The following is a 9,738-nucleotide window of genomic DNA, read 5'->3' on the forward strand; positions in this document are numbered from 1 at the left end:
GTTTACCCTCTCCATGTCATGTCTACACTATCTTTGCCAGTGTCAACCCCTCTCTTTAGTTCCGTTTAGTTTAGTTTAGAGATACAGCGTGGAAACAGGCCCTTCGGCCCACCGACTCTGCACCGACCAGCGATCCCCGCACACTAGCACTATCCTACACACGCTAGGGACAATTTACAATTTTTGCCGAAGTCGATTAACCTACAAACATGCATGTCTTTGGCGTGTGGGACGAAACCGGAGCACCTGGAGAAAACCCACGCAGTTAGTCCTGCTGTGCTGAATGCAAAAAAGGTATTTCACTCCGCCTGGGTGCAGGTGATAATGAAGAAACCATTGAAGCATTAATATCTCGCATGTGTATCGTTCACTCTCAGCGACCCGGTCTATTTGCAAACGGACTAATGATTAACCCAAGCTGGGCCTAAAGATGTGAGTCATTGAGAAATACAGCGTGGAAACAGGACCTTATGCCCACCAAGACCGTGCCGACCATTAACCCCTTCATACCAAACCCACACCAATCTACACTTTTAGTTTAGTTTAGTTTAGTTTGGAGATACAGTGTGGAAACAGGCCCTTTCGGCCCACCGGGTCCGCGCCGACCAGCGATCCCCGCACACTAACGCTATCCTACACCCACTGGGGACAATTTTTTTTAACATTTGCCCAGCCAATTAACCTACATACCTGTACGTCTTTGGAGTGTGGGAGGAAACCGAAGATCTCGGAGAAAAACAACGCAGGTCACGGGGAGAACGTACAAACTCCGTACAGACAGCGCCCGTAGTCAGGATCGAACCTGGTACAAATCGAAGGTATTTATTTCACAAAATGCTGGAGTAACTTAGCAGGTCAGGCAGCATCTCAGGAGAGAAGGAATGGGTGACGTTTCGGGTCGAGACCCTTCTTCAGTCCGAAGAAACGTCACCCATTCCTTCTCTCCTGAGATGCTGCCTGACCTGCTGAGTTACTCCAGCATTTTGTGGAAAAATAAAATAAAAAGGATGTATTTCTGATCTTCCGACCTACCTTGTTAAGGTGCTTGCGCTTTTTTCTATCTGCACTTTCTCTGCAGATGCAACACTATGTTCCTCGCTCTGCTTCCTTTCACTTTTCCCATCACCTCTTGCGCTCATGTGCGGCTTGATTGTGATCACATGTGGTGTGGTCTACCTGGATAACAAGTGCAAAACAAGGTTTTTCACTGTTTGCAAGACAATAATAAATCAGTAAGGTCGACACAAAATGCTGGAGAAACTCAGCGGGACAGGCAGCATCTCTGCTCATTTTAGTTTATTGTCACATGCACCAAGGTACAGTGAAAAGCTTTTTGTCGTGTGCTAACCAGTCAGCGGAAAGACAATATATGATTACGATTGATCCGTTTACAGTGATAAGGGAATACCGTTTAGTGCAAGGTAAAGTCAGCAAATTCCGATCAAGGGTAGTCCGAGGGTCACCAATGAGGTAGTGCTAGTGAACGTGTATTCCCCCCGTGACCGCGTGGGTTTTCTCCGGGTGCTCCGGTTTACTCCCACATTGCCAAGACGTATAGGTGTGTAGGTTTATTGGCTTCTTTAAAATTGTAAGTTTTTTAGATTTTGTTTTTAGATTTTAGATTTTAGAGATACAGCCAGAAACAGGCCCTTCGGCCCATCGGGTCCGCGCTGCCCAGCGATCTGGTGTCTCTGGTGTGCAGGATAGTGCTACTGTACCAATCGAGAGTCGGCGTGGACTCGGTGGGCCGAAGGGCCTGTTTCCGCGATGTATCTCTAAACTAAACTAAACTACTTACAATAATGGCAGGAATTAACAGGCTATGCAACGAATGAGTTTGCCTTCCAATGAATAATTCAGAGCAGACAAACGTCATTTTAAAATGGGATTGATGCCAGTTAGATATTAGTTTCGTTTTAGTTTAGTTTAGAGATACAGCACGGAAACAGGCCCTTCGGCCCACCGAGTCCACACTGACCATTTTCCTGCTTCTTGCTTGTCTAGTCCTTTTATGATTTTATACATCTCTATAAGGTCCCCTCTCATCCTTCTAAACTCCAGTGAACACAAGCCTAGTCTTTCCAATCTTTCCTCATATGACAGTCCCGCCATCCCAGGGATTAACCTCGTGAACCTACGCTGCGCTGCCTCAATAGCGAGGACGTCCTTCCTCAAATTGGCTGTAGAGAGACACAAAATGCTGGAGTAACTCAGCGGGACAGGTATCATCTCTGGATTTCCTTCACTACATGGGATTAGCTGTGTGGGGTTTTAATGTTATTCCTGAAGAGATCTCTGCATGGCATCTCTCTGCAGGATTTCGTGCGAGGAGCTGCTTTGAAGTGGCCACTGTTATGTAAACAACAGCGGCGGCCATTTTGTGCACCGTAAATAGCCAGCAGAGTGACGCAGGGCCGTGTCTGTTCCCTGACATGTTGTTCACACAATCCTTCCCTTCATCCCCTCTTCTCTGCACCTTCTTCACATCTTTGCTCAACTCCCGAGAAAGTCACCGCATCTGCCCCTGACGACTTAAACTGATCTCCAGTCTTCCACCTCAGGGCGATTTGCGTTCTCCCAATAGATCAGAATGCAGGTTTAAGAAGTCAGGGTTGGCATGGTGGCGCATGGTAGAAACATAGAAAATAGGTGCAGGAGTAGGCCATTCGGCCCTTCGAACCAGCACTATTCAATGTGATCATGGCAGATCATCCAAAATCAGTAACCTGTGCCCAACGTCTCCCCATATCCCTTGATTCCGCTAGCCCCCAGAGCTCTATCTAACTCTCCTGCCTAAATCTAATCCCATTCTCCTGCCTTCCCCCAATAACCCTTGACACCCGTTCTAATCAAGAATTTGTGTAAGAAGGAACTGCAGTTGTTGGTTTAAACCAAAGCTCTAATCAAGAACTTGTCTATCTCTGCCTTAAAAATATCCACTGACTTGGCCTCCACAGCCCTCTGTGGAAATAAGTTCCACACATTAACTACCCTTCGACTAAAGAAGTTCCTCCTCACCTCCTTTCAAAAAGAACGTCCTTTAATTCTGTTTAGAGATACAGTGGCCCTTCGGCCCACCGAGTCCATGCCAACCACCAATCACCCCATGCATTAGTTCTATCCTACACTATAGGGACAATTTTCAGAGGCCAATTAACTTACAAATCTGCACGTCTTTGGAGTGTGGGAGAAAACTGGAGCACAGTGAGAAAACTCACGCAGATCACGGGGAGAACGTACAAACTCCGTACAGACAGCACCCGTGGTCAGGATGGAACCCGGGTCTCTGGAGCTGTGAGGCAGCAACTCTACCGCTGTGCCACCGTGCGAAAGCAATGGTCACTATTGCCAAGGATGTTTAACCTCTCTCTGTGTGAAGTGTTGAGCTGGACTTTTGTGGGGAAAGATTGAGATCAAACACAAAAAGCTGGAGTAACTCAGCGGGACAGGCAGCATCTCTGGAGAGAAGGAACGGGTGCCGTTTCGAGTCGAGACCCTTCTTCAGACTGAGAGTCAGGGGAAAAAATGTAAGGTCAGTTATTGACACCTGATACCCCTGTGAATGTGGGCATTGCTCCAGTAAACATTCACAGGCCCTGCAGCGCACGCACCCCTCGGTAACGGGCGGCACTGTGGCGCAAGGGTAGAGCTGCAGTCTCACAGCGCCAGAGACACGGGTTCGATCCTGACTATGGCCGTTGTTTCTATGGAGTTAGTACGTTCTCCCCGTGACCTGTGTGGGTTTTCCCCGGGTGCTTCGATTTTCTCCCACACTTAGGGTTGCCAACTGTCCCGTATTAGCCGGGACATCCCGTATTTTGGGCTAAATGGGTTTGTCCCGTACTGGACCGCCCTTGTCCTGTATTAGGCCCGGGCGGTGCTGTAGGCCCAGACACTGTAGGCCCAGACACTGTAGGCCCGGACACTGTAGGCCCGGACACTGTAGGCCCGGACACTGTAGGCCCGGACACTGTAGGCCCGGACACTGTAGGCCCCGTCACTGTAGGCCCGGACACTGTAGGCCCGGACACTGTAGGCTCGGACACTGTAGGCCCGGACACTGTAGGCCCGGACACTGTAGGCCCGGACACTGTAGGCCCGGACACTGTAGGCTCGGACACTGTAGGCCCGGACACTGTAGGCCCGGACACTGTAGGCCCGGACACTGTAGGCCCGGACGCTGTAGGCCCGGACACTGTAGGCCCCGTCACTGTAGGCCCGGAAACTGTAGGCCCGGACACTGTAGGCTCGGACACTGTAGGCCCGCGGGCCGCTGTAGGTCCGGACAGTGTAGGCTAACGGAGTGTTTTCGAGGGAACGAAGTCGAGTGTGTTCGCCTAATGGAGGTTGCCTAGCAACCCGCCTCCCGGCCCAGGCGGCCGCCATTGGTGGAGCGGGAGCACGTGGCCGCTGGCTGGGTGAGGTCACGTGGGACGCAGGTGGTAACAACACCTTTTGTCCCTTTTTTAGGAGTTAGAAAGTTGGCAACCCCTACCCACACTCCAAAGACGTGCAGGTTTGTAGGCTAATTGGCTTCGGTAAACTTGTAAATAGTCCCTGGTGTGTGCAGAACAGTGTTAATGTACAGGGATCGGTGGTTGGTGCAAACATGGTGGGTCTGTTTCCGTGCTGTATCTGTAAACTCAACTGAACTAAAGACTGAAGATGGACACAAAATGCTGGAGTAACTCAGCGGGTCAGGCAGCATCTCTGGAGAAAAGGAATAGGTGATGTTTCGGGTCGAGACCCTTCTTCAGACTGAGAGTCAGGGGAGAGGGAAACGAGAGATTGTCGAAGGTGCTATAGAGAGTTATGGAACAAATGATTGAAAGATATGCAAAAAAATAACCATGATAAAGGAAGGCGGCCATTGTTAGGTGTGGGCCAAGTGAAAACGAGTTGTGCAATGAACCTCACCAGGGCGACAGTGAAACTAGTACAACGACTAGGGGGGGGTCCACAAGTTCAGAAGTTCTAGGAGTAGAATGAGGCCCTTCGGCCCATTGAGTCTACTCCGCCATTCAATCACGGCTGATCTCTGCCTCCTAATCCCATTTTCCTGCCTTCACCCCATAACCCTTGACACCCGTTCTAATCAAGAATTTGCCTATCTCTGCCTTAAAAATATCCACTGACTTGGCTTCTGCAGCCCTCTGTGGCAATGATTCCCACAGATTAACCCCCCTCTGACTGAAGAAGTTCCTCCTCCTTTCTAAAAGAGCGCCCTTTAATTCTGAGGCTGTGACCTCTGGTCCTGGACTCTCCCACCAGTGGAAACATCCTCTCCACATCCACTCTATCCAGGCCCTTCACTATTCTGTACGTTTCAATGAGGTCCCCCCTCAACCTTCTGAACTCCAGCGAGTACAGGCCCAGTGCCGTCAAAGAGTTTTCCTGTTTCCCCATAGACATCCCAGGAAATATCAGTACGACCTTCCCAAAGCCATCGGGAGGCAATATCAGACCAAGCTCAAGTCCCCCGGCTAACCATACATACACCAGTCATTGTAGCAAGCCTTGCATTCTGTAGCAGGTTACATGGGTGTCAGGGGAGAAAGCAGGAGAATGGGATTATGAGGAAGACATAGAGCAGCCATGATTGAAGGGCAGAGTAGACTTGATGGTCCGAATGGCCTAATTCCTGCTCCTAGAATTTAGGAATTTGTGGCAAAACCAGGCAGTATCTAGGGTTGCCAACTGTCCCGTATTAGCCGGGACATCCCGTATTTTGGGCTAAATTGGTTTGTCCCGCACGGACCCCCGCCCTTGTCCTGTATTAGGCCCAGGGGGGGAGGGGCACCATAGGCCCGGACGCTGTAGGCCCGGACGCTGTAGGCCCGGACGCTGTAGGCCCGGACGCTGTAGGCCCGGACGCTGTAGGCCCGGACGCTGTAGGCCCGGACGCTGTAGGCCCGGACGCTGTAGGCCCGGACTCTGTAGGCCCGGACACTGTAGGCCCGGACGCTGTAGGCCCGGACGCTGTAGGCCCGGACGCTGTAGGCCCGGACGCTGTAGGCCCGGACGCTGTAGGCCCCGACACTGTAGGCCCGGACCCTGTAGGCCCGGACGCTGTAGGCCCGGACGCTGTAGGCCCGGACCCTGTAGGCCCGGACGCTGTAGGCCCAGACGCTGTAGGCCCGACAGTTTAGGTCCTGACACTAGGTTTCCGACATTTTAGCTCCGGACTCAAGTAGGCCCCGGGGGCCCGGGCACCGCCTAACGGAGGTTGCGTAGCACCCGCCTCCCAGCCCGGCAGCCACCCACCACTGGTGGAGTGGGAGCAGGTGGCCGCTGGCTGGGTGAGGTCACGTGGGGCGATGACGTCACCTTGACCCGTATTTGGGAGTGAGATAGTTGGCACCCATAGCAGTATCGCTGGCAATAAGCTGTCATAGTCACAGCTTAAGGATAAGGGGGAAGTCTTTTAGGACCGAGATGAGAAAACATTTCTTCACACAGAGAGTGGTGAGTCTGTGGAATTCTCTGCCACAGAAGGTAGTTGAGGCCAGTTCATTGGCTATATTTAAGAGGGAGTTAGATGTGGCCCTTGTGGCTAAAGGGATCAGGGGTATGGAGAGAAGGCAGGTACAGGTTACTGAGCTGGATGATCAGCCATGATCATATTGAATGGTGGTGCAGGATCGATGGGCCGAATGGCCTACTCCTGCACCTATTTTCTATGTTTCTATGTCCTATCCCATGTAGAAAGTTATGGAGGCATAGACAGGGTAGACAGTCAGAACCTTATTCTGAGGGTGGAAATATCCAACACGCGAAGGGGGGGGTAGCTTTAAGGCGAGAGGGGCAAAGTTTAAAGGAGATGGAGGGGCAGGTTTTTTTACACAGAGGGTGGTGGGGGGTCTGCAACGTGGTTGAAGCGATGTTTTAAATTGATCTCTCTCCATCTATCTCACTCTGACAGAGGGGGGAGGTGTGTTTTATTGCGGCAGGGGCAGGGACTACGCTGCTCTCTACTCTCTCCTCTCTCTCTCTCTCTCTCTCTCTCTCTCTCTCTCTCTCCTCTCTCTCTCTCTCTCTCTTCATCTCCTCTCTCCTCTCTCCTCTCCCTCTCGACCCATTCAATGATTTAACACTCAAACCTAGAATCTACCCACCCCTACACTTCCACCTCACACCCTCTCCCTCACTCTCCCATTCACTTACACTCACACACCACTCTACACACCCACTGACAGCTTCACACCTCACACACTGGGGCTGCACTGTGAGGATGTGTCAGCAACAGACATTTCCCAGCTGATTCTTCACTCCCCGTCCCTCCCCACCTCCCCCCCTCCCCCCCTCCCACTCTCCCCCTCCCTCACTCACCCCCTCCCGCACTCTCCCCCCCACTCTCACCCCCCTCCCTCACTCTCCCCCCTCCCCACACTCCCCCTCCCCTCCCTCACCCCTCCCCACACCCCCTCACCCCTCCCCCCTCACTCTCCCCCCCTCCCCTCACTCTCCCCCCTCCCACTCCCACTCCCCCCCCCTTCACCTCTCCCCCCCCCTCACATCCCTCCTCCTAATCCCCCCCTCAATCCCCCCTCTCAACCCCCCCCCCTCCTCACTCTCCCCCCCTCCCCACTCCCCCCCTCCCTCACTCTCCCCCCCCACTCACCCCTCCCTCTCCCCCCTCCCTCATCCCCCCCCTCACTCCCCCCTCACCCACCCCCCCTCCCTCACTCTCCCCCTCCTCACTCACCCCCCCCCTCACTCCCCCCCTCCCTCACTCTCCACCCCCTCCCCTCCACTCTCCCCCCCCCTCTCACTCACCCCCCCCTCCCCTCACTCCCCCCCTCCCTCACTCTCCCCCCTCCCCTCACTCCCCCCCCCTCACTCTCCCCCTCCCCCTCACTATCCCCCCCCTCACTCCCCCCCCCTCACTCCCCCCTCCCAACCCCCCCTCACTCCCTCACTCCCCCCCCCTCCCACTCTCCCCCCTCCCTCACTCCCCCCTCCCCACTCTCCCCCCCCTCCCTCACTCTCCCCCCCCCTCACCCTCCCCCTCCCCCTCCCCACCTCCCCCCCTCCCTCACTCTCCCCCCCCTCACTCTCCCCCCTCCCTCACTCTCCCCCCTCCCTCACTCTCCCCCTCCCTCACTCTCCCCCCTCCCTCACTCTCCCCCCTCCCTCACTCTCCCCCCTCCCTCACTCTCCCCCCTCCCTCACTCTCCCCCTCCCCTCACTCACTCTCCCCCCTCCCTCACTCTCCCCCTCCCTCACTCTCCCCCTCACTCACTCACCCCTCCCTCACCTCCCCCTCACTCCTCCCCCTCCCTCACTCTCCCCCTCACTCACTCTCCCCCCTCCCCTCACTCTCCCCCTCCCTCACTCCCCCTCCCTCACTCCCCCCTCCCTCACTCTCCCCCTCACTCTCCCCCTCCCTCACTCTCCCCACCCTCACTCTCCCCTCCCCTCACTCTCCCCCCCTCACTCTCCCCCTCCCTCACTCTCCCTCTCCCTCACTCTCCCCCTCCCTCACTCCCCCCTCCCTCACTCTCCCCCTCACTCTCCCCACCCTCACTCTCCCCACCCTCACTCTCCCCCTCCCTCACTCTCCCCACCCCTCACTCTCCCCCTCCCCTCACTCTCCCCCCTCACTCTCCCCCTCCCTCACTCTCCCCTCTCCCTCACTCTCCCCACCCTCACTCTCCCCCTCCACTCACTCTCCCCCCTCACTCTCCCCCCTCCCTCACTCTCCCATCTCCTCACTCCCCTCCCTCACTCTCCCCCTCCCCTCACTCTCCCCTCCCCTCACTCTCCCCCCTCCCCTCACTCTCCCCCCTCCCCTCACTCTCCCCCCTCCCCCTCACTCTCCCCCCTCCCCTCACTCTCCCCCCTCCCCTCACTCTCCCCCTCCCCTCACTCTCCCCTCCCTCACTCTCCCTCTCCCTCACTCCCTCCCTCACTCTCCCTCTCCCCTCACTCTCCCCCTCCCCTCACTCTCCCATCTCCCTCACTCCCCTCCCTCACTCTCCCTCTCCCTCACTCTCCCCCCTCCCCTCACTCTCCCCCTCCCCTCACTCCTCCCCCTCCCCTCACTCCCCCTCCCTCACTCTCCCCTCCCCTCACTCTCCCCTCCCTCCCCCTCACTCTCCCCCTCCCTCACTCTCCTCTCCCTCACTCCCCTCCCTCACTCTCCCCCTCTCCCTCACTCTCCCCCTCCCTCACTCCCCCCTCCCCTCACTCTCCCCCCTCCCTCACTCTCCCCCTCCCTCACTCTCCCCCCTCTCCCCTCACTCTCCCCCTCCCCTCACTCTCCCCCTCCCCTCACTCTCTCCCCTCCCTCACTCTCCCCCCTCCCCTCACTCTCCCCCCTCCCCTCACTCTCCCCCCTCCCTCACTCTCTCCCCTCCCTCACTCTCCCCCCCTCCCCTCACCTCCCCCTCCCTCACTCCTCCCCTCCCTCACTCTCCCCTACCCCTCACTCTCCCCCCCTCCCCTCACTCTCCCATCTCCCTCACTCCCCTCCCTCACTCTCCCCCCTCCCCTCACTCTCCCCCTCCCCTCACTCTCCCCCCTCCTCACTCTCCCCCTCCCCTCACTCTCCCCCTCCCCTCACTCTCCCCCTCCCCTCACTCTCCCCCTCCCTCACTCTCCCCCCCTCCCTCACTCTCCCCCTCCCTCACTCTCCCCCCTCCCCTCACTCTCTCCCCTCCCTCATTCTCCCCCCCTCCCCTCACTCTCCCCCCTCCCCTCACTCTCCCCCCCTCCCCCCTCACTCTCCCCCCCTCC

General features: G+C 56.2%; 1 protein-coding gene across 4 annotated transcripts in view; it reads right to left on the bottom strand.

Moving 5' to 3' along the window:
* atxn1a (ataxin 1a) overlaps positions 1–1,170 on the bottom strand; it is a 229,654-nt gene extending 228,484 nt beyond the window's left edge. For all 4 annotated transcript variants that reach the window (XM_078414468.1, XM_078414512.1, XM_078414450.1 and 1 more), the window contains exon 1: positions 1,033–1,170. The gene's annotated coding sequence lies outside the window, so the exon portion shown is untranslated. The remainder of the gene's footprint in view (positions 1–1,032) is intronic.
* Positions 1,171–9,738: the final 8,568 nt, after the last annotated feature.

Source organism: Rhinoraja longicauda, chromosome 2 (genome assembly GCF_053455715.1).
Source record: "Rhinoraja longicauda isolate Sanriku21f chromosome 2, sRhiLon1.1, whole genome shotgun sequence".
Taxonomy (NCBI): Eukaryota; Metazoa; Chordata; class Chondrichthyes; order Rajiformes; family Arhynchobatidae; genus Rhinoraja; species Rhinoraja longicauda.